The sequence below is a fragment of the Canis lupus genome, chromosome 10 (genome assembly GCF_048164855.1).
Source record: "Canis lupus baileyi chromosome 10, mCanLup2.hap1, whole genome shotgun sequence".
Lineage (NCBI taxonomy): Eukaryota > Metazoa > Chordata > Mammalia > Carnivora > Canidae > Canis > Canis lupus.
Window position 1 is genome coordinate 71,295,570 of NC_132847.1, and position 24,911 is coordinate 71,320,480.

The following is a 24,911-nucleotide window of genomic DNA, read 5'->3' on the forward strand; positions in this document are numbered from 1 at the left end:
AGAAAAGTAAAGGGATAATATACATCCACACCTAGCATAGTATCTGGCAAAAACTAAGATGCTAGTAAACATTAGTTACTGTATTATTCTCCCTTTTAAATGTGTCTTACTGGATCAGTCACCAGTAGAAAAAAAAAATCTCCAATTCTGGGGTGTTTGCCCATTTTTTCTAGTTTGAGAAAAAGTAATATTTTATCTACCCACTCTGGGGAGCACAGAGCTAGGTTTACCCCTCTGTCTTTGCTGCCATTTGGTATTTTTCCAGATGCAGATGTCATATATAGACAGCCTGGATTGGATATCAGTGGGAAAGCCTGCTTGATTTCTTGCAAGAACTTGAAGGAGTAGATTCAAATTTAGGACCTTGAGCCAAAGCGGTCAGGTACCCACACTGTTATGGCTGGAGAGGCAGTAGAATGTCTTCTTGGTGGGCCCAGTGGAAACACTAGCTTAGTTAGATAAGTATCCCAAAGGCCAGTCCCGGGTTGCTAAGTTGGTGGGGTGGGCACATGGGAAGGGAGATCACTTAGGGCAATCTGATTTTGGCACCTGCGGTGGAAAGAATAAAGTCTGCCTAAAGATGTCCATGTCCTAATCCTCGAAATCTATGAATATAGTATCCTACATGGCAAAAAGGACTTTGCAGATGTGATTAAGTTAAGGATCCAAATGGGAAGGTTATTCTGGATTATGCTGGCAGGCCCAATATAATCACAAGGGCCAGGGATCCCTGGGTGACTCAGCGGTTTAGCGTCTGCCTTCAGCCCAGGGTGTGACTCTGGAGTCCCAGGATCGAGTCACGCATCAGGCTCCTTGCATGGAGCCTGCTTTTCGCTCTGCCTGTGTCTCTGCCTCTCACTCGCTCTATGTCTCTCATGAATAAATAAATAAAAATATTAAAAATAAACAAAAAATATCACAAGGGCCATTATTAGAAGTAGGCAGGAGTTGTAGAGTCAGAGAATCAAATGTGAAGACAAAGTTGAGGTGAGGAACAGAAAGTGAGAGAGGTTTGAATGTGCATGCTTTTGGCTTTGAATACAGAGGAAGAGGACTTGAGCCAAGGAGGGCAGTACCTTCCAGAAGCTGAGAAAGGCAAAGTAGCAGATTCTTCTCTAGATTCTCCTAAAGGAACCCAGTCCTCCTGACATATTGATTTAACCCATTGAGACCTATTCTAAACTTCTGAGCTCTGAAACTATAGGATAATACAGGTGTGTTGTTTTAAGCTGCCTACTTCATGGTCATTTGTCACAACAGCAATGGGAAATGCAGTAGCCCTTAAAAGTCATGGGCTTTGCGTCATAATTATGGTGAAAATGAACCCACCTAAGACTCAGCTCTCTAATAATCTCACCAACCTGGAATGCAGCTAAGGAGGAAAGAAACAAAAGGCTTCACAGCCATTCAAACACATGGTATTTATAAACTAGACTAAAGCCCCCAAACTTTCCAGGTGTCAGTCCATGCACTGCTATTTTGACAAAAGTTGCACCAACTTGGTCTGTCACAAAGGAGAGGCATCATGTTAGAAACAGAGGGAAGAGCTGCTTAAGGAAAAATATTTGACAGCAATGAAAGGCGTAACAGCCCTCACAGCTTCACGTATATAAAGTGGAAGGGTGTGAAAGCACATCTCCCAGAGCTCATTCAGGTGGAATATTCCACGGAGGACTGATGAGAGCATTCACACACAACATATTAAAAGTAATTAAAATAACATAAATGATGTTTCTGAAGATCCAAGAAGAAAATAGGTTTTGGAGTACTCAGGTACTCAAGAAAGAACTGAATATATTTTATAAGGTCCCCCAGGGGGAAACAAAAAAAATGTATATTAAATTGCATTTAAAAACAAACAGACCTTGTTTCTCAAAAGTGTTAAACATAAGTAACCAAGGAGCCATGCTATGGGTAGGGTATGAGTGACTTTCCAGCTGTAATATGCATGTAAGCTTATGTATACAGATATGCATCAAGGGCTTTAAACGTCTGTTTATGCTTGGATTTGGGATAGCTTGAGGGAAGAAAGTTGATAGATTGCAAAAGGTGGAGGAACGGGAAATTATATAAATGTTGCTTTGTCCTATGCACCATGCGTTATATTTTGTATGTATATACTTTACCTATTTCTCATGACTTCTCTAGAGTTGCTGCCAATATCCTAGAGGCCTTACATAAATTTCCCCAGCTCACACGCCCCAAAAGTGCTGTACTAAGGCTTGAATTTAGTTCTATTTGACTCTGAGATCTAGATGATTAGTCCAGATTAAATTGATATTAGTCCAGACTAAATTTGGTCCAGATTAAAATGATAAATTTCTGCCCAGGGTCAGTAGGTGTGTAGGAGCCTTTCTTGTGGTCCATCCTGACTTATTTCAGACTTGAAAGAGGCTGTGGACATCCAACCAACTCACCTTACACATGAGACAACTGAAGCCCAGACGAAATTCTAACATTTTAGGTCACATAGCTAATTGGAATGAGGAGCAAAACCCAGGATTTCTGCTGTCCAATATTAACCATCACCGCCACCACCTCCCAAGATGGGGCATGTGTAAGCGGCAAAATTTTAGGACTCCGTGGGTTTACATGGAAATTCAAGTCATAATCTGCTTCATAGAAGTGAACTTCAAGGGGGTTCTAACCTGAGCCTTTGAATTCCACTGACCACTCTTCCTCATGGGCTGAGTGGGGAGAGTGGGGGATGGAGTTAGCTTCTGAGCATTCATGGCTTCGCCTCATACCTTTTTATTCCACGGGAGACAGGAATTCATAGGCAGGCTGCCCTTATGGCAAGCACTTGTTTGCCTAGAGGGGTCTTTTCCCTTTGAACTTCTCTGGAGACTCTGCCCACATGTCGAGAGAGCTGATCAAAACAGTAAACGAGGACCCTGACAAGGATTTTCAAAATTGCATGCAGATGTCTCCATTTCAGAGAATTGGAAACACAAATCTTTTTTGGATTGCTGTAGCAACAAGGGACAGACAAAACAACACGTTGCAAGAAGCCGTCCCGGGAGGACTGATAGCAATGTGGGGGAGTGGGGCCGGGGGGTTGCAGAGTCTGGGCCAACATGTGCTGAGGCTGGAAATCCTGCCGTGGAACGTAGAGCTTGTAATCTAATGGAAACCACCAGTCTCTAGGGCAATTTCCCCTCAGTCTGAGCCCCGATGTGCGAATGTGAAAATGGGAAAGGCAAGGGGCCAGAAGTAAGGCCTGAGCTGGAAATGCTGCCTTTTTGGCTCAGTCTCCATTTGCCCAAACCAGCCCTCCAGATCCAGACCAGTAGAATACAACAATTCACATGTTCACAGTGCTTTACCATTTGTAAGATGTTTTCCCGCATTTATCATCAGGGCTCTTCCTTTCAGCATCTCAATTTAGTGAGTGGATCACCAGGGCCCAGGGACAGATCTAGAGTTGGGGTTTTATTTATTTATTTATAAAGATTTCATTTATTTATTTTTGGGAGACAGAGCAGGAGCAGTGGGGATGGGGGAGGAACAGAGAGGGGAGGAGAGGCTGACTTCCCAATGAGCAGGGAACCCACAGAGAGCCCAACACGGGACTCGATCCCGGGACCTTGAGATCATGACCTGAGCCAAAGGCAGACGCTTAACAAATTGAGCCACCCAGGTGCCCCTAGAGTGGAGATTTGTTTCAGGTCACACAGTTAAAACTCAGAGCAAAGACTTAACTTCGTATTTGTTTGAATTCAAGGCCATTGCTCTTTTTCCTCAGAACCACAATTGGAAGCAATGTTAAAAATAGATTTTTTTTTTTTAAAAGAAGAAACTAGCAGGTAATTTCTATAAATAAACTAATAAAATTAATAAAGAAACTAGAGGGCAGTAAAACAGAGAAGAAAATGTAAAAGGCAGAAGTGACTATCCAAGTTTGGTATGAAAAGAAAAGAATAGCAGGAATAGATCAGACTTTTTTTGGTCTGTTTCAGGGTTTTTTTGTTTGTTTGTTTTACTGTGTTTTGTTTGTTTTTAAATGAATTCCAGTTACCATTAGTTCCACCAGAGCCTTGGTGGAAAAAGTGTTTTAATGGTCAAATAAGCCACACATTCTGTCCTCTGGGGCAATTACAGAGTATATTATGATGATAAACGCTTTCCTTGCTTAAATAGCAACAACAGAGATAGTTAATCTGGTTTAACCTAGTGTTTCACAAATTTATTTAGCAGCATAAGCTTTCTCTTCAAAATACCAATTAATATTCCAGGGTCCTTTTAAGGAGCCATGTATTAGAGAGTGGAAAATCTTCCTCCAGTTTTGCCAAGAAGCCCCAATACAGGTAGAAAATTCTAAGGACCTCATATAAATCTTTTAAACCTGTCTTTAGCCAGCTGTCAAAGTCCAGGAAGCGCAAAGATGAGGTCTCTGACTGGAGGAGGGGGACTATCCCATTTCTCTTGGGCAAATGAAACGGTTCCCACTGGAAAGTGCAGAACTTCCAATTTCAAACTGCAAGTGATTCATGTCAATGCCCCATGACCCCGAGGAAGAGAATGTGGAAACTGATTAGAGTTGCTGATGTTTGGGCATTTGAGTCATAGGGTCTGGACCTTAGTGTGGGGTCTCGTGTCTTTCTGCCCTGGATCTCCTTGCCCTTGCATCTTTCGCTGCATGTTCCTGCCAGCTGGGCATAATTAAATCTCAGATGTAGACAGGCAATGGGTGAAACAATTATTGCTCCATGACTATTCTGAGAACTTGATGGGTGGGATTAGAGGGGCAACTTGGTGTGGAAACTGTGCTTAGTCCAGCAGAAGTTTAGGCTGACAAAGACATTTATGTATTTCAAAACGCCAGATGGACTCGCAGATGGAGTGTTTGGACTTCACAGTTGGGACTGCCGGATGTGAGACCTCCCAAGATTCCAGGACAAGCAAAGGGATGATTTCATCCTTTACTATACATCCAGCCATACACTGTTGGCTTGGAGCATCCAGTGTGAAGCAAGAGACAAGAGACGTGTCCTCATTCAAGGTTAAAAGTGAGGTCAAAGTCACCTTTCAAGCTGGAATGGGAAGAGAACAGGAACTGGGGCTCAGAAGATCTGGGTATTACTTCTTTTTACTAGTTAATCTATGGCTTTGCGCAATGGCAGTTTCAAATTAAATACACATTTATAGGAGGCTTATTGGTACCAGAAGTTTTCAAGGTAAAGAGAATACAGTTCTCAGATTCTTGATATCACATTTTAGGGAGAAGGAAAAGAAAAAGCATAATTATTGTCTGAAGCAAAATATAAATCATTCTTTAAGGATAATAACTCAATCAACTAAAGAAGCTCTGAAAAACTAGATGTGGTATCTGAGCTGATTATTAAAGGATATTGTCCAGTAGGGTATTCCAGGCCAAGGGACGAGCAAAATCAAAAGGATAGAGGCTTGGATATAGGGACATTTTAGAAGTTGTGATTTGGGGTAGGATGTCATTATTGTGATGGTGTTCATTAATAAGTTAGGATTTTATGGAGGCAGAATGTGATGAGGAAAGGGGGACTTCTGGGAATTTTTGAATAATTATAAATCATACTACATTTTAGAAAAAAAAATACAACAGAATAAATTTCTTATCTCCAACCCCTGAAATGGATATTTAAAAAAATGCAGATTTCAGTCCTGATTGTCATTTTAACAAATGATGGGTCCTTAGCCAGTTCACTTCCTTACTTCTGCTCTTCAGACTTTAGTCTGAAACAAAAAGCTTTAGACTTTGACTCTTTCCAGGCCAAAATCAACACAACATAGTCTCTGTGGTGGTCAGGATAATGGAGAAGTGAGTGACTCCCTTCAGTTGTGCTAGCCATCGGGACAAAAAGCAATCTCTGAACTACTACAAGTCACCTTGCATATATGGATTAATCCCGAAAGCCAGCTCTACACTGGCTGTTCTTTTGTGGAGAGTGATGTCACTGTCCTCACACCAACCCTAGTTGAGTTCGGGGCATAGACAATCCCTGATAGCACCTTTTTATGACAATGATACAAAATGCATCTTGCATGTCAGTTGTCCTTCAGGGACATGCTCTCATCTCTAGGCTGGATGTTCACTTCTGAGCTATGGACTAAAACTACTTCCTAAATATTAATTGGAAATTTCACTGGTGGGTATCTATAGCAAAATCTTTTTCAAAAGGATCTGTGTGCAATTCCCTAAAATGTTATTGCATGTTAAAGATTAGTTAGCATTTTGAGGAACATGAGTGTTTAACTGTCTGTTCCAAGAACAAGAATAATAATACAATTTTACAGAGGCTTACTGGTAAGCAAAACCCATAAACTTCTGAAGATTTTCATTGACGTTGGACTTCTAATTTCCAAAATGTCATATGGAGCCACTGCATTCAGAAAACTCACAGACAATGATAAGGATACACAACAACACATGTGACCAAGTCATTGTTTAGACTGGGCAAATTCTTTACTCTAGATTTAAGTGCCAAGTTGTCATGAAAATTTGGGGTTTAAACTAGGATTCAAAGCATGTGTAAGACTTGTGTGAATACAGGTTCAGGGACAGTCTACCTGATAGAAAAATTACAGGTTCAAAGATTAGGATGAATCCTGTTTCTGTGCAGAGTATAGAAGAGAGAGAAAAATAGTGTGCCGATTGATTGGATTAAAATTTCGAGTACTGAGCATAAAATAAAAACTAGGTGTGAGCCATTACTCTAAAATTCTTAAATAACAGAATGAGTAGTTTTGGTTTTTATTTCAACTTTAGTGGAGCTCCTCCGTGATTATCAACTGGCTATTTTTGTGAGGTGGGCAGTATCGTGCCCATGGTAAAGAAGGGGACACAGGAGCCAAGGGAGATAGACTGTGTCCTAGATCTACAAGCTGGGAGTGGTGAGGCCAGGGCAAGAGCCCAATCCCTCAGTCGCCAGGTGTTTGGCCTCTCAAACAGCAAGTAGCTGTTGCAAGTTCTGGTTTCAATCATCTAATACGTTCTCGATGTAAACACAAATTTTGAAAAACAGCATTGAGCCCCACAGAGAGAACCTGGCAAAATATGTCCAGAGCTTCTCTATGCACTCAACATTGTTTCTGTAGAGATAATAACAGTAGGAAAAAAATAAATATAGCCTCCAGAAGTCATCCATAAGTCCTTCCAGAAGGCCACCTGAATTTCTGGAATGGCTCTGCTATTCTGATGTGACATTTATGAAAAGTAGTGTGAAGTTTGTGGTAAGAAAATGATTTTAATTTGCTCAAAGACCACCTCTTAACATTTTGTATTTTAAGAAAATAGACAAGAAAGCTCTGAATATTAGGAGACCAAAATATATGGTGACCGAAGATTATTTTTGCATTTTTGGTGCTCTAAACGTGCGTTAACTCTCCGGTCTGAGAATACTGCTTGGCAAGCCCTTGTCTCTCACAGAACAAATAACATCACAAAGTAGCAGTGTTCCTCTAAAGAAAGTGAACAGAAATCATCTCAAACCAACCATCCTGGAATTCTTTCTTGGAGAACACCTAATCCCTAGAGTAGGTCAGATTTGGTATATATTCCATTAATTGTTTTCATATGCTCCGAGGCACGCTGGGCAAGAGCTCTTAAATAATCCTTGAGTACATTTTAATCAATATCTAATCTTCAAGAGGCTTTAAAAGCTAGTAGTACCTCGATTGGTACATATACATTCTCTATACTTCAGAGCAGTGTGTTGAGAGGTAGAGAGTGTCCTTCAGCACTTCCCTATGAGTAAACCTTAGCATAGGTACTGCCTGATTTCAAGGCTATAGAATCACTCATTTTGCCAAATGCTACCTCAAGGAAACTGTTGAAGAATTTAGCATTCATATTTTAGAGTAGTAGGCGGTAGGGAAGTCAAAGGCATCAAATAAATTCAAAGTTACTGAACATTTTCACTCATTCTTTCCACAATGATTATCTACTGTAGATGCCCATTGTTAGGCACCTAACTGGGTCCTGGAAATAGTATAATGGAAACGTCAGATGGATACTTGCCTTAGAATTTTCAATCTACTGACCCAACACAACCCAGGAATCTCTTTTGTAGTATTTCTTTTTTTTTTTAAGATTTTATTTATTTATTCATGAGACACACACACACACACAAACAGAGAGAGAGAGAGAGAGAGGCAGAGACACAGACACAGGCAGAGGGAGAAGCAGGCTCCATGCAGGGAGCCTGACGTGGGACACGATCCTGGGTCTCCAGGATCCGGCCGTGGGCTGAAGGTGGCACTAACCGTTGAGCCACCCGGGCTGCCCTCTTTTGTAGTATTTCTGATATGGGGATATCCTACACTTGTTTGGATATTTCTGGAAACAAAGTCCAACTCTTACCATAATTTCCAACAGATAGTTGACCCTCAATAGCCTTCTTCTGATTAAGATTCAACTCTCATTTTATGTTGCATCCCACTAATTTGAACCCTCAAATAATTTTGGGAGCTGAGAATTCATTGACCTGTTTTGTTCTGTTTTGTTTTGTTTTGTTTTGTTTCTAAATAGGGAAATGAAGATTATTTTTTTCAAAAACCCAAATTACTCAGGTAAATAACCAAAGTTCCATAATGAAACTACTATAATGTATTTAGCTGTGAGGATCAAATGAAAATAATGGAGCTGACATTGTTTGTAAAAGGAAGAAACACTGTTTTATAAACAGTAAATAATGGGACTGAATTATTTTGTAAACATAAGCATAAGGACTTATCTATATCCACCTGCTGCTAAGATTTCATTAACTTGACTTAAACCTCTTAAGTAGCTCTTTTTCTATCAGACTAATGCTGTTCTCTAGCTATATTAACACATAATACATTCCCTTCATAATCCTCACATAATCTAAGATTACCTTGTTTATTTACCCATTTACTTGATTTGTGTATGTTTCTCCACCTCCTAAAAGCACACAAAACAAGAAAGCTCCTCAAGTGCAAAGATTTTGATTGTTTTGTTTTTCAGGAAATTTCCTGTCCTAGAACAGAGCCTGATCGCCTTTCAGGATTCAAGAAAGCTTTGAAGAATGAATAAATAACTTTCTTGAATTCTTCAAGGAAGGCTTATATCTGTGTGCATTCTGCTTGTATACTTAGGAGATTTTTTTTTTCTTACTGTAGATTCAGTTTCAACATGGCAAAGATTATGTCCCAATCATCTCTGAATCTTTTGTACTCAGCATGGAGCCTAGCCTAAAGTAACTTCAGTCAGTTCATGTGTGCTCATGAGAGTATCCATCTTTCTGGCACATTTGAGAATACAGGCAAAGAAACTCAAGCTGTCAACGAATAGGGTAAGTAGTACTGTGGCAAGAAGACAGAGCGGAACAACAGAACACACAAAAACAGACGAGATAATACAAGGGCATTGGAGTGACTGAAATCACTTCAAGTAATTCAGTTCCTCTTCCCTGGGCTTATTCCAAGGCTTTGCAAATTATGCTTGATCTTTAGCCATTTTCAATAAATTACTTCAGTACTAGATTTCAGCAGACCTGAGAAGACTCTGCCTTTTTGAACTCATCTGTTTTCCACCTTATTGAACAGATTTTTTATGTGGTTCTCATTCATTCACTGCATCTTTGTCTTGAGCAACCACCAAGTTGTAGGCATTTTTGATATAGCTGTCACTCAGTTATTAGAAAGGGTCTGCTGTCCTTCAAAATACCAGAGGGCTTGAGAAGAGTTCCCCAATAGTACCAGAGCCTGTGAAGGCCAGAACACTCGTCACAGTTGGTTAATTTCTGGGAGACTCATTGTCTCCTGTGTGACACTCCTGCATGCCCATATGTGGTGTCCCGCTGCACACCTGGTTCTAGTTACGGATCTTAGTCATTTTGCCAGTTACGGGGAAGACTCTTCCCCATATAAATGCATTTGTAAAGACTGGAGTGTTTGAAGTTTTGGAGACATCTGTGGGACACCATCAAATGTACAACAGTACAAAATGGGAGTCCTAAGACAGGAGAGAAAGGAACAGAAAGACATTTAAGGAAACAATAGCCAAAAACATCTCAAATATACACACTCATAAAGTTTAACAAACTCAAAGAAGGGTAAACACAAAGAGTCACACATTATCATAAAACTATAAAAAGACAAAAAAGAGAATTTTGAAAGCAAGGAGAGAAGTGAATCACCATGTACAAGGGATCTTCAATAGGATTAGTAGCCAATATCTCAGCAGAAGTTACAGAGACCAGAAGGCATATTTAAGGCACTGAAGGTAAAAGGAAACAAACCCAAACCAAACAGAAAACCCTAAGAACCAAGAATTCTGTATTTGGCAAAACTAGGCTTCAAAATTAAGACATTTCCAGATAAACAAGACCTGAATAAGTCTGTCACTAGGAGGTCATCCCTTAAAGAAATGCTAAGTAGAGTTCTTCAGGTGAAAATAAAAAGACACTAGACAGTAGCTCAAATAGAGAAAGAAAGAACTCTAGTGGAAGTAACGACATGGCTAAATACACAGCATAGCCAAGTTCAACCTGGGGGCTTCTGCAGTTTGTCAGTCTCTTTTCTTTTCTTCATTTAAATTTCTTTATTTAAGCAATCTGTACACTTGACATGGGGCTCAAACTCATGACCCTGAGATCAAGAGTCACATGCTCTCCAGATTGAGCCAGCCAGGTGCTCTGCAGAGTTTGCCAATTTCTATTTTTTCCTCCTAGAATGAAAAAATAGAACACTTTCTTGTTTCTCTATATACCTTGTAATTTTTGTTGCTGTTACTGCAAACTCAACATTCTGAGTCTTATAATGTCGTAACTCTGGAAATCAGGTGTTCTCCTCGTCCCCAGGTTTTGCTGTTGCTGCTTGGTGACAGCTACCATCACCCATCTGTTTAGTGACTCTGCTAAACTGTTTTTTGCAGACTATTTTCCTTGTCATGTGTGGTCTCTAAAGTTCCTAAATGAAAACTGCCTCAGTAGTCAATCAGGCCTGACAGAGATTTCCTAAAATGCCTGGAACCAAAAGCCAAAGGCTAAAAGCCAAAAGCCAGAAATAGTGTTTTGGTCTTCCTTTGCAAATTGGTTCTGAGCTGGAGCATTCCTTCAATGCTTTGCCAGTGTGTGTGCCTACAATTCTACTTCCCCCTTCATCTTTTGCTTGTGTAGAGTTCAAACATCAGCCAGAGATGCAATCCACAGTCCTCTCAGGACTTCTCAGAGTATTTATCCAGTCCTAGGCATGTGCATTGCACTCTCAATTATCTGGTCTACACAGCCCACTCTCAAATCATTATATGCACAAGAATCTTCCTTCTCAGTTTCCCCTTGCTCAGGCTTTTGGGTCTGTCTGCTGCTTAGCCCATATGTCATCCTTCGCCCCAGGCAGATATGGGTAATAGATCTCTAATGTTTTCAACAGATGCCATCGAGACTGAAAGGGGTGAAATAAGGGCAAGCTTCTGAAATGGTGCCTCTGAGAACTGCTAAGTAAGTCAAAATACACCACTATTTGTAGAGAAAAAAGTCTGTATTGCTTGTTTCTCATTGTCCTAGCATTAGCAGCTGCACCAGAAATGTGGACCCCTGTCCCCATGGCTGCCACAAAACTGGGGAATGTGGAACGATAGACAGGTAAAAAGAAGTATCACAAGACATTCTTACCAAAATGTAGTAGCCTTTCCTTCATTAAACACACCGCTGGTTTCTGTAAGATTTTTATTAAATCCTCAAGTTGTGAAAATGTTTCTTCTGTTAGTTTTTACCAGCTTATAGGTTCACTCAGTGGAAGGATTAATTCTTAGAATGTCCTACTCTGCTATTTGTCATGATATTCTCAAAAATGTGTGTCTCTTGATTCACAAAACTCTCTTCCACAGCTCTATCCTGCTGATAGGCTCTGGCCAAGACAAAATGATGTTTTCCCACAGTTATTAGTTGTGGCATTGTTTACAACAAAAAGTGACTAAAAATAATCCCCAAATCCACTGGTGAAATTATGGTATATCTGCAAGATAAAGTGCTTTGTATCACACACAAAAATAAAAATCTCTTTACACTTACAGAGAAAGATTTCCAAGATATGCTAACTGATAAGCAAGTGGCAAAACAGTGTATATAGTAGTCTACTTTGTGTGTAAATTAGGGTTGTACCTATAAATTGTGTGTGGTGCTTTCTGTGTGTGCAGGATCCCTAAAAAAATAATGACAACACTTATCTACAAGGGAGAAGTTTAGGGGTGGGAACTGTGTAGATAGGATAGAAATGGCAGAGAATCTTTACATTGTATACTTTATTAATTTCTAAATGTGTGAGCCACAGGAAACATGCTGATTACTTAAAAAATAAGGAAGACATCCGATGACTTATTACTGTCGCTATAACATCCTAACTAGCATGCATCATCTCCAAGGCCATGCTGGACCACTTCTTGGGTTCTGCTGCCTCATTTCTCCCTCATTGCCTTCTGATGCACTAGGTTCCAACCACACCAGCCAGATGGTATTTTTTGCCAAGATCTTAGAACTTTCCTAGTTCTTTCTCCTTCAGGGGTTTTGTACAAATTTTTTCCTCTTCTAGGTGTGTTTATTGCTCTGAGATTCAAATGGGTCATATTTTCTCATCTTTTAATTCTCAAAGAGACTTTCCATTAACACTTCTGTCTGGGAGATTTCCTCCATCCCCAATATCCTCTTTCAGAACCCTAGTTTTAGTGTTCCTTATAGTAATTACTGTAATAGACTAATATTCATGTGTTCATTTATATTTCACTGTCTTTTCTACTGAACTCTAAGAAATGCTTCTGTCTTTCTCACTGTTGGATCTTCAGCAGGACCTGGATGAGTTGGTGGTACATTGATATCTAAGGGGTTGAGTGAATGAAGAGGTAGGTTAAAGAGGGGGTAGCGTATTCAATCCTCATCTATGACATAATTTTTAAGATCGTTTTCTTTGTTTCTTGGTAGAGATCCTTAGTTGCTTCATCTGTAATATATGGCTGCTGAATATGCTGGTCCCCAAGGTCCCCAGAGAGACTTCTCTCAATACTCCTGTACTCCTGACCCTTTGCTTCTACAACTAAGACACATGTTAACTCAACCTTGTTCTTTCCCCTCGTGAGATAGTAAGCTCCTGTTGCCAGCAAAACTAGCTCTGCTGCTAGAGTTGGAGACAGGAGTGATGCTAATTGTCCCAAATTAGGGTCTCTTTGACCCTGTTCTTCTGTCACAGAACAGCACATAATACTGCCTCCTGGCCCCTCCCCTGTCTAGTATGCCTGCAGTATGTCTCTACCAATAGAAAACCATATTTACATTTTTCTCTACTTTCCCTCTCATACACAGGGTCCAGACAATAACAGCTTTCAAAAACCAAATTAAAAATCTGGGCCACACATAAAACCTCTGGAGTCATTTGGCTCTGAATGGGGCTACTGGCATTGTCCAACAAACTGCTCAACCCAATGAATCTTAGGGAAGGCAAAAACAAAACAAAACAAAAGAAAACAAAAACAGTTTAATGTTAACGCTGTTATTTCCAAAATTCAGGGAGAGACAAACCACATGGTTGTGGAGGGATAGGATTCAATTTCCTAGCAACCAAGCACAGGGGGAGAGACCTGCCAAACACCTCAGAAGACTAACATTCAGGGTCCCACTGAAGCTAAAGGAGCCAGGGGTACATGAACGTGCTGGCTCACATGGAAGGAGCAGTATGACAAGACAATGTGAGACACACTGTCTTCTTTACAGTCTAGGAGGACCCATCCCACTTCCTCTGCCTCTGGAGCTCCTTTCAGAGTAGCCACTGAGGCATGCTGTTCACCGGATGGCTACTAATTTCAGACTCTAGAGATAACCACATCCAATGCTCACGGTGCCCAGATGTCTTTTTGACAAGGTAGGACATACCCAGTCATCAAGGGGGTGGAAACCATCACAGAACAGAATGGACGAGCCTTCTGGACTTTGTCCAAGAGGTGGGCCTGCTTGAGACAAGCAGATATCTATTTTCAAACTAGCTGGAAACTGCTTTGTCTGAGAGTATTCATCTAGAAAGCAGCCCAATTATCTGCCTTCCTACTGCTCTTTACAAGGAGCTACAAATTCAAGGGCCTTGAAAAAGCAGAGGACCTTGAGAAAAGCCATCATCAATACTGGATTTTATGAAATGGTATGAGCATAGGTTTTCAGACCCAACACATATACACATTCCAGAATAATGTTATTCCAAACAAATAGATTAATTTTCTTGAGACTGCTTCTACACTGATAGAGGAAACATCTTTCTCATACATTGCCATGAAGGTTAAATTAGGTCATGCTTACAAACACCTGACTCAGTGCTTTACAAAGCAATTAGCTATTTTATCCTTTTTATATTATACATATTTTCTGAATCTCTATGCTTATTTATAGTGAATCTTATGAAGTATTTCCAATGTAGATAAATTGATACTATTTGCCCCCAAAGGGGAGAAGGGTATCCTCAGTGCTTCCTGAATATTCTAAAACTGAATTGCTGGCCCAGGTTCAAATTTCTATTTCTAAAATTTGACACCTCTTATGCATTTTCTACTTCAAAGTAGCATTTTTAAATGAATGTGGGCCACATAAACATCAATCATGGGCCTGCTATCTTGAATTTTGGCATTTTAACCTCGTGGCAGTTAGTGCCATCATTGGACACATTGTGAATGACACAGAATTCTCAGTGCACAACTGTGTAAAGGACTGCCCTTCAGCTTATGTTGAAACCAACCTAGCAATGATTAGATTGTAATTATATTTCATTCAACACTCTAAATGCAAAAGAGAGATGGATCCATAGAATTAGTCAATGAAAAGGAAATCAATAGCATCCCAGACAGGAATAAGCATGTAGAAAGGCCTATAGGATGGAGCTGTCAACCCCAAGCAGCCTGATTTTGATTGACTCCACAGCCAGTCCTTGTAAGGCCACTGTCATTGTTAGGGCATCCATAGTCATTCTTAAGTCCCACCTTCCAGTGACATGGTAAGTCTAGATGCACAAAACAATGATAAAATGAGTTAATATTAGTCTATTAGATGGCAAAATTTGAGTGTGCTAAAGACTGGTTGTTCACACTCTGGAAGAGGCTTCCCAGGAGTGTCAGGGATGACGATAAAGCATCAGAGAGTGCAGTCCCTAGAGTTTGGCAACAGAGTTACGACAGATGTGAAGGATCATCTCAGTCACTTTGTTGAGGAAACTACCTGAAGAGTTCACCTCCTCTAGTAGTTGCTTCCTCAAGTGCGAGTGGGGGTGGAGAGTGGGTCTCCATTCCCTTTTAGTTTATACTCTGCACTAAGGGAGAGATTGGTATTGGTACCTTCCCAGACCTCTGCTAGCTATGAACCAAACCCGGAGAAGAGAGGCCAGATGGAAAACGCCATCAGCAGATACACACATCCAAACTGCAGCGAGCCTTCTGGATACCATTTAACCTCCGGCAACCATGTGCTCCAGTACCTGCTCATCCTCCCCATCACAGGGAGTATGTCTTCCCATCGATACCTGTCATAGCTACTGGTATCCAAGGGGAAAGTCTCAGATGCACTTTTACATAGGAGCCACTTGTAGAGAAATGAAAGAGAACACTTACTGCGCATTGACTATGTGACAGGACTTGAATTAGGTGAGACTCATTAGTAGAAGGATAATGGGACGCCAGCGTCTGGCTGCACTGGGTTCAGATGATAAGCCTCCGGTGTCTTTATCTGCAAATAAGCCAAATGATTATTTTCACTGATGAAGAAAGCAAAGGTAGAGAAAGGGATCTGGGAGGAGAGTAGCCAAAGATCAAAAAAGAAGAGCACGACATTATATATCATCAAGCTGATGGGCAGGAATGCAGAGTCAGACACACTGGGCTTGTCTCTGAATTCCACTCTACTGCTGATACGGTTTCCACCCTCAGGAAAGTCATGTGTCAGCCTCTAGTCTCAGGGCTCATCAAATGATTTCTGTGATGATTCAATTAGAAATTCTAAGTAGGACAAGGCTTACCACACAATAAATTATTCTATTCTTAAAATCCTTTTAGTTTTTTCCACTTAATTCTTCCAACTGTCCTGTTGGAGGTTAAAATTTTCTCTATCTTTCAGATGGGAAAACTAAAGTTTGGAGAAGCTAAGTCATTTGGTAAAGTTCACACAATGAGTTCAGCGTGGGATTTGAGTCCTGTTTTTTCATACATGAAAGCCCAATTTCCTTCATTACTAACATGTCACTTTTGGGCTCACATAATTGGATTGGAAAGCAGTGGATCTTTTCTGGAGACTGGACTGAATTTATATTTTATGTGAAATGACTCTGCTCAGTGCAAGGAAGGTGGAATCTGAGTTGATTTTCCTATTTCTACAATTTAAAACAGACAGGCACAGTTCCCTGGGCCAAAGGAGGCTAGGGACACATGATGCAGATGTTTGCCTCAGAAAGAGCCATCCTCTCCCCCAGGAGGGGCTATTTGGCCTGTAACCCTCTGATGTGCTGCCTCCCAGGCCTCCTGACCCACATTTACAGGAGAGAAAATCCCTGCCAGATCCCATTCCAGGGTCTGAGCTCCCCAGACAGGGTGAGATCATCCTTTCAGACCTGGCCTGCTTTAATATGCTGGAAGACATCCTGAATGAATGAGCACGTAAATGAACAAGTGAATGACTCCATGGGAATCCATGAGCAGAGTCTATGTCAAGAAGCCATTTAAGCTCCTGCAAGATGCATTAGTCTCCACAAAAGAGCAAAATCACTTACCTACCTCCTTAGTGCCAGGGTGATTCAGCAACCTGTGTGTGGATTACCTCACTGACTAGTGAGTTCTCCTCCTTATTTCTGTCTTGTGCCTCCTTGGGAGACTAGCGTGGAGCTCAAATCTCTCTATAAACTACCTTCTGGGGATGTGTATTATTAATGACTAGAGAGAGACTAATGAAAATAAAAATGGATTAGAAATGAGAGGATGTGGTTTTAATTCTATACTTCTTGGCTGTGTAATGGACAAATAATATAACTTTTTTAAAGCCTCAATTACCTTATGTAATAGATGGATATGATCAAAAAGATTTCTTACTTTTCAGTGCTTTGTGAGAATTTTACAAGGCAGAGGATGAAAAAATTCGTTGTAAATGGAAACAGGTTTTAAGACTGCCAGTTAAGCTTCTGATTCACTTAACACTTTGGGCTGTGACTGATAGCTATACTTCAATTCATTTAAGTTATTGGCTTGATCTCTTAGGTCTCACACATGTTATTGAGAAACTGCTGTAGAGTCTGGAATTAAGTCTGGAAAGAACATCAAAATCTTTCCTGAAAACATCACAGTTATAATACTACTTGGGCTGTGAGATCTCTGGGGGATAGAAAAATCATTTGATTTATTCTTGTGTCCCCACTCTTTGTCTGTGGCCTAACCTTTGTACTCAGCGATATGCCAGTCGCATAACTGGTGTTCATGATATATCCAATCAATCAGTGGTTAAAGGTAGAACATCAAATGCCTCTAGTCTGGTCCCCTCCAATCCATAACCCACATAACTGCCAGAATGATGTCTCTGAATGCAAATCAGACACATCTATTCCTTGATTAAAACCCTCCAAAGACTTGCCATGCTCCTGAGAAGATAGTCCAGATATCTTAGCCTAGTATCAAGCCCATAACTTTCCTATACAAACAGACCTTCTCCTGCCCAGTGTGGACACTGCTCATAAATACCAGGGCATTGGCGCACTGCCAATCTTATCATATATATATATATATATATATATATATATATATATATATCTTATCATGATATTTATATCATTATATATGATATATATATAATATATCATAAAATATATTATAAATATATATTTTAAATATTTAAATATATTTTAAATAAATATGATATTTATCATACTATATATAAATATATTATATATATACACACATATAAACACTTATATACACAGAGATGTACCATAAGGAGTTGAGTCTCACAATTATGGAGGCTAAGAAGACTCAAGATCTACAGTGGGCAAGCTGCAAGACCCAGGGAAGCAGATGGTATAGGTCCAGTAAGAGTCTGAAGTCATAAGAACCAGGAGAGCAGATCTTGTAAGCTCCAGTCCGAAAGCTAGCAGGCTTGAGACCCAAGAAGAGCTGATGTTCAGGTGAGAAAGAATGAAGATGTCTTGGCTCACTGCAGTCAGGTAGGAGAAGTTCCTTCTCACTCAGCCTTTTGGTCCTATTCAGGCCTTAAACTGATTGGAGGAAGCTCCACATTACAGTGGGCAATGCGCTTTACTCTCCCAACTCACATGTTAATCTCATCCACACATACACTCACAATCACACCCAGAATAATGTTTGACCAAATTTCTGGGCTTCCTGTGGTACAGTCAAGTTGACACTTAAAATTAATCATCACAGGATGTTTTTGAAAACAAACTTGTTTTGTGTCAGAATTTTGACTGATGTCCAGGATCTTGTTTCCTTTGTCTCACATTTTCCTAAAAATTAAAAGATATGTAGTATGTAGCCAAGCGGAAATTGTTCTGTGGGACACCAGGAACTAACATTTTCACAAAATGAAAATAGTCCCTGGGAGATTGATTTCATAAAATGAAAGGGCTATCTAAAACACACATTGGTTCCTGAGGCACCTGGGTAGCTCAGTGGTGGAGCGTCTGCCTTTGGCTCAGGTCGTGATCCCGGGGTCCCGTGATCGAGTCCTGCATTGGCCTCCCTGCAGGGAGCCTGCTTCTCCCTCTGCCTATGTTTATGCCTCTTTTTCTCTGTGTCTCTCATGAATAAATAAATAAAATCTTAAAACAAGCAAACAAACACATCAGTTCCTCAGGAAATGTGAGGGATAGAGTTACACATCACTGAAAGAATTTAAGCAGATCTTGCTCCACCATTGAGCTACTTTAGAGTAACTCTCAATCACACACTTTTAACCCAGGACCCTGTCCAGTGATCAAGATGGAAGGTGGACCTTCAGTATATTCCAGGGGCCGTGTCTGCTTTGCTCATGCCGGTTTACCCAGTACAGGGCTTGACACCTTAATAAATATTTGCCTAATGAAAGGAAGGGTCAATAAATGATTAATGGGCTGACTTGAAGATATTGTAGGGTATTATTTTTCCCCCTCCCTCAATATTTGGATCAATACAAGTATTATGTTAATCTAAGGGATTGATACTATCTCACTACTGTTACACAGCCAGAAAGTAGGGGAGCCAGGACTCATACTTAGGTTCTTTGCCTTCCACTACTCACTGCTAACATAAAAACACTGATACATGCTGATCTATAAATAATTTGGGCAATACCTGCAATTTAACAATCCATTTTCTACATACAGAGTATTGAGAACTGTGAACCACAAGAAAACAAATGGGGAGGGATGTGGAAGATGGAATTTTCTCAATGCCACAAAGAAAGAAACAGGATCAAATTCTCATGTGTAACTAGAAAGCAAACCTATCAATTTCAATTAATACTCGGAATTTCCATTAATAACTGGTTTAAGTCAAATTCTAATTAATAATTTCCAAAATACTCAACAAGCCTTGCAATGTAAGACTGAGTCAATTGTTCATTATAATCATCTCTGACACCTAAAAATTTAGTCATAGAAAAACTTATTAAGAGTGTAGACAAAAAAAAAAAAAAAAAAAGAGTGTAGACCTTGGGGCACTTGGATGGCCCAGAGGGTTGAGGGTCCACTCTTGGTTTTGGCGGAGGTCATGATCTTATGAGTCAGTCATAGGATTGAGCCCCACTCTAGCTCCAAGCTCAGCAGGGAGTCTGCCTGAAAGATTCTCTTCCTCTGCCCATCCCTTCCCACTAGCGCTCTCTCTCTCTCTCTCTCTCTCTCTCTCAAATAAATATATATTTTTTAAGAGTGTAGACCTTAAGTGTTCTCATCACATTTTTTTTTAAAGTTAACTTTGGGCAGTGATGGATGTGTCATTTAACCAGAGGGAGGTAATTGTTTCACAAAATACATGTATCTTAAGTCGTCACATTGTACACTTTAAACATATGCCATTTTATTTGTCAATTATACCTCAATAAAGCTAATAAAAAAATTAGCCATAGGCAGAGCTTTGGAACTAAAGGAAGAAGAAAGTGGCACTTTGTCTGCTAGTCACATCCTTCAATTTTCCTCTGGTTAAGAAAAATACCGATAGATTGGGTAGCTCAGTAGGAAAGCAGAAGTGCCACCTGACTTAATATTTGCAAACTGCCTCAATGTTTGCAAAATGTTTTTATAAGTGTTACCTTGCTCATTTGTCACAACCTTCTCAGGAGATTGATTTCCTTTCTACTTAGTGGGGAAGCTGAGTCAATATAGTATTAAGTGGTAGAGTTAGGATTTGAATTCGGTCTGCTAAACCCTGCCCCAGAGTTCTTTCTCCCTTGCAGTATACACTATCCTGGAAAAAACAAGAGGAAATTGTGTTTCATTCTTTTCTTAAAACCTCTTTTTAATTTAGTTTTATTGAGATAAAATTGATATCTTCTCAAATGCACACATTTAATGTATACATCTATGGATTTAACATACACATACACCTATGATACCATCACCACAAGGTACTAAACATATCCATCACTTCCAAAACTTTCCTTGTTTTGTGTCTGTGTGTATGTATGTGTTTCTTGGTAAGAAAACACTGCTATTGAATAGTAGATCTTTAGAACTTAATCATCCTACATAGCAGAAACTTTATACCCATTGAAAAAAAAACACCCATCTTTAATTAGAAAGAGTCCAATTGTCTCTGAAATAAACCTGACACTCTTGAATAGTGGTAAATCTGTTTCTTAAATTACCCAACCAAAATGTCACACCTTTAAAAAAAACAATGAATTTTTTCTTCTTCTAGTTAAAATTAATTTATTAATCTTTTTTTTTCTTTTAGAGGTGGGAAGCATGGGGAGGGGCAGATGAAAAGAGAGAGAGAGAATCTTTATTTAAAAGATTGATTTATTTTTGAGAGAGAAGGTGGGGCAAGGGCTGTGAGGATGAGAGACAAAAAGAGACAGAGAGAGAGAGAGAGAGAGTCACAAGCAGACTCCCTGCTGAGCACAGAGCCCTACGTGGGGCTCAATCTCATGACCCTGAAATCATGATCTGACTGGAAATCAGGAGTCGAACACTTAACCAACTGGGACACCCAGGCACCCCAATTTATTTATAAATTCAACACATGTGTTGGAAGTCTACTGAGTGCTCATCTATGTGTTTGGAAGATATATTTATCAGAGTTTATCTCACTAGCTCTTAGTTCAGTGCTATCCAGTGCTCTTCAGAGCCTAGCTGCCCATGTGCTGAGTGTTTTGAGATGAGCCAAATGGAGACTGTGTCCTCCAGGCATAGTAGATGCTTAAAAGCTGTTGGAGTGCATTGTAAGAACTGTCATGATGGAGTGGAATTAGCATTAGGATGAGAACTTGACTCATGGATATTTAGGAAGAGTGATCTGAGGGGCTCTTCCAGGAAATGCCAGGAAGAATAGGTGATAAAAGGGGTATCCCTTGAAGATGGAACAATTTGGAAAAAGACATGACACATTGTGTGTCTCTGGAAACTCCAAGCAGGATGTTACTAGAGGAATATAAGGAAAAGGCAGAAACTCAGAGGCAATGAGATGAGGAAACCAGTCAGACTGTACCATAGCATGCATGTATAACAGATTTCTGTAAGCATTTTCCCAGAATGTTCCCACTGTTCCATTGGGAAACCAGGCTTTCTTTTGGTGTGAGTGAACTAATTTATATGTGTTATCAGTTCTCCAAAGGGTGTTGGTGATCTTATAGCTAAGGAATGAAGACCTGTCAATGTTCTTTCCACCTAGCTTTGTTGGAACATTATTCCCACACTTAGAGATGAAAGAAGGAAAAAAATCCCATTTTATAGCAATCCTGGAAGAGGAAATTAGTTCTACCTTTTATCTTAGCCTTGTACTTACTTGGGATACTTTTCCTTATATGATAGAAAAGAAGGGCAGCAGAGGTACATGGCAAACTGCTCCTAGGGAATTGAATTGTTTTAAATTACTAAAATATTGATGTATTTCTTTTTTTTTTTTTTTTATATTGATGTATTTCAAATGGCTTCCCTCCACACGCTTGTAGAAACACTGTTTTTGGTTTTGTTTTTGTTTTTGTTTGGTCATGGGAGAAACATGGAAAATCATCCAAGGAACATAACAGGAAGCCATGCTAGAAGAAGGAAGAGAGCTGCAAGAGGTAGGAAAAGTCAGTGATGATCTTTGGCTAAAAGAATCAGTGAGGGAGATTGTGTAATCCATCAGCAGGCTCATGCTTAGGAAATTAGCTCTTCCTTTCATCAAACTCCTGGAAAATATTTAATTTTTGAAAATAAGTTGTAAGAAATTCAATATTTCTGCCAGTAACTTAGAAAAACAAAATATTAAACTTTAGGGTTGAGAAGAATGTGAAAACCAGCCAGTCCAATCTCTCAGTGGTCAGATAAGAAGAATGAAACAAAAGAAGTGGTTTGCTCAAGGTCAAACAGTCTATCTCCTCCATTCTTAACCCGGCTCAAGGAAGGTTAGAACTCAAATGGAACTCTCCTGAGCTTCTTGCAATATGCTAATTAAATTATATATTCCCTCAAAACATAAATTGTCCTTCAGCGACTAGAGCAACAAGATTTTGAGAATAACGTTGCAGAGGAGAAAAGATGAGAAGGAAAGAGGAGGACAGTAGGTTAATTTAAATTTCCACTTGGGTCAAAATAAAGTTGCTTGAGAGATTTTTTTTTTTTTCAAAATAACAGTAACTAAGACTCATCCCTGTTAGAAAGTTAGAGACATTCCACAATTTGTTCATCACATAACAAACTCTAACAATCCTTCATCTAGCAAAGAGGGTGGTCTTGGACTCACTTTCATGCAACCTGTGCTGAGGAATTTTGCTTGGGATAACTGGAATGTTTATAGGAACCCTGACCAACAGTGAGGTCCTGGAATGTAGTCTAAACATACAGAACAAAAATCTCACACTGGCATAGAAAACCAGTGATATGGAGTCAGGAAGCTGGTGTTGTGGTCCCTGCTCTGACACTAACACACAAGTGCCCCACACCAACCCTCTCTTTCCAGAGGCCAGGAATTCTATCTATAAAGTGATAGCATTGGTCTTGGAGACCCTTAAAAACACTCTGTTGTTTTACACTATCATGCATTTATCCAAAGGATTCTTCTGCCTGGAATATCACTCTTTTTCACACCTCTTTAAAGTCATCTTTCTGATACTGTAGGCATTGCCTTCATCTGGAAGACTTCCCTTTCATACATCCTTACTCCCACTCCCTGTCCCATCCTGAATCAAGAGTTCCTCTTTAGGTCTCCACACCACTTTGTGGTTATTAATACCTTTATACAACACTTTATAAAATATTCTGGACATCGAAAAGCCATCAAGACAATAGTCATCCAATTAACTACCACCCAATTAAAATATAATGTAAAGCTATATTTGTCACAGGTTTTAAAGAATATTATCTTGAAATTGCCTCTGCTTTCTTTTTTTTTTTTTAAAGATTGTATTTATTTATTCATGAGAGACACAGAGATAGAGAGAGAAAGACAGAGAGAGAGAGAGGCAGAGACACAGGCAGGGGGAGAAGCAGGCTCCATGCAGGATTCAATCCTGGGTCTCCAGGATCACGCCCTGGGCCAAAGGCAAATGCTAAACCACTGAGCCACCCAGGGATCCCCGAGAACTCAGCTTTCTACTTACTATCTTTACAAAAGTCTAGAACTTAAATAGAACTTTCAGGCAGTCCCGGTGGCCCAGCGGTTTAGCGCTGCCTTTGGCCCAGGGCATGATCCTGGAGACCAAGGATCGAGTCCCACATCAGGCTCCCTGCATGGAGCCTGCTTCTCCCTCTGCCTGTGTCTCTGCCTCTCTCTCTCTCTCTCTCTCTCTCTCTGTCTCTCTCTCTGCCTCTCATGAATAAATGAATAAAATCTTTTAAAAAATAAATAAACTGTTAACTTAAGAAAAATAGAACTTTCTTGGAGCTCATGCAATATGGTAAATAAGGAGTATTTCCTCCAAATTATAAATTGCCTTTCTGTGACTAATTGCAATAAAAAATTAAGGATGAAGTCATGAAGCAAAAAACAGAAGGAGAGAAAGAAGAAATATCAGAAGTAATGTTTAATTCATTCTGAAATTATTAGCACCAAACACAATCCCTGGTAGATGCTGAATATGTACTTCTGAAAGTGATCTGAACTACAGCCCAAAAGTGAACTGAAATACAGGTTATCTAAAATAATGAGGTTATAATAAAGGTTCAGTCTCAAAAACCCAAGATAAAGAGCAACCCTTCAAGTATTCCTTTTAAATAACTTCAATGGACTTCTTTGCAACAGCTCCATGACAAAGCCATGACATCACCGGTAGGGTTTGTGTCATTTATCTAAGCAATGTTTCAATCGAGCTCCTCCCAAACTGTAGCCAAAACAAACTGTCTTATTCCCTGAGGCGATGGCCAAGGCCTGGAAACCTTGAGAGTACACACACATAAATCTCAAGGGGAAGAAACATGTTTAACCTTTAAAGAACTTACACATATTTCGATCTTCAGAGTTGTTTGGTTTTGTGGTAAACAGGATAGGACTGTCCAGAGATATGTGGACACTTAGGGAAAGAGATGTGCGTGTATGTGCTTCAGTCAAGGTAGTGGCATTCTTTGAAATGTCCAGAGAGTTATGAAAGAAGACACAGACATTCACAAGACTGTTTCTGGGCATGACTTCTCATCGGTGGAAAAGGATATCTTTCATCTGCATATAGTCCCATGATCCTATTCAGAGAAAATAGAGTCCATTATCATTGTGTAAAGCCCCCTACAGAGGAAAGAACCCTGGAATACAAACTGGGACCACCAAATGTTCCACTGACTTT

The 24,911-nt window shown here is 39.9% G+C and overlaps 1 long non-coding RNA gene across 2 annotated transcripts in view; it reads left to right on the forward strand.

Annotated features, from left to right (window-relative positions):
• Positions 1–16,891, forward strand: part of LOC140641938 (uncharacterized) — an 82,286-nt gene extending 65,395 nt beyond the window's left edge. Inside the window, exons 6-10 of one of the 2 annotated variants that reach the window (XR_012038527.1) lie at positions 4,826–5,076; positions 9,118–9,290; positions 11,371–11,438; positions 13,701–13,848; positions 16,077–16,891. This is a non-coding gene — a long non-coding RNA (uncharacterized lncRNA). The remainder of the gene's footprint in view (positions 1–4,825; positions 5,077–9,117; positions 9,291–11,370; positions 11,439–13,700; positions 13,849–16,076) is intronic. The other variant, XR_012038531.1, reaches the window with a different exon arrangement.
• Positions 16,892–24,911: the final 8,020 nt, after the last annotated feature.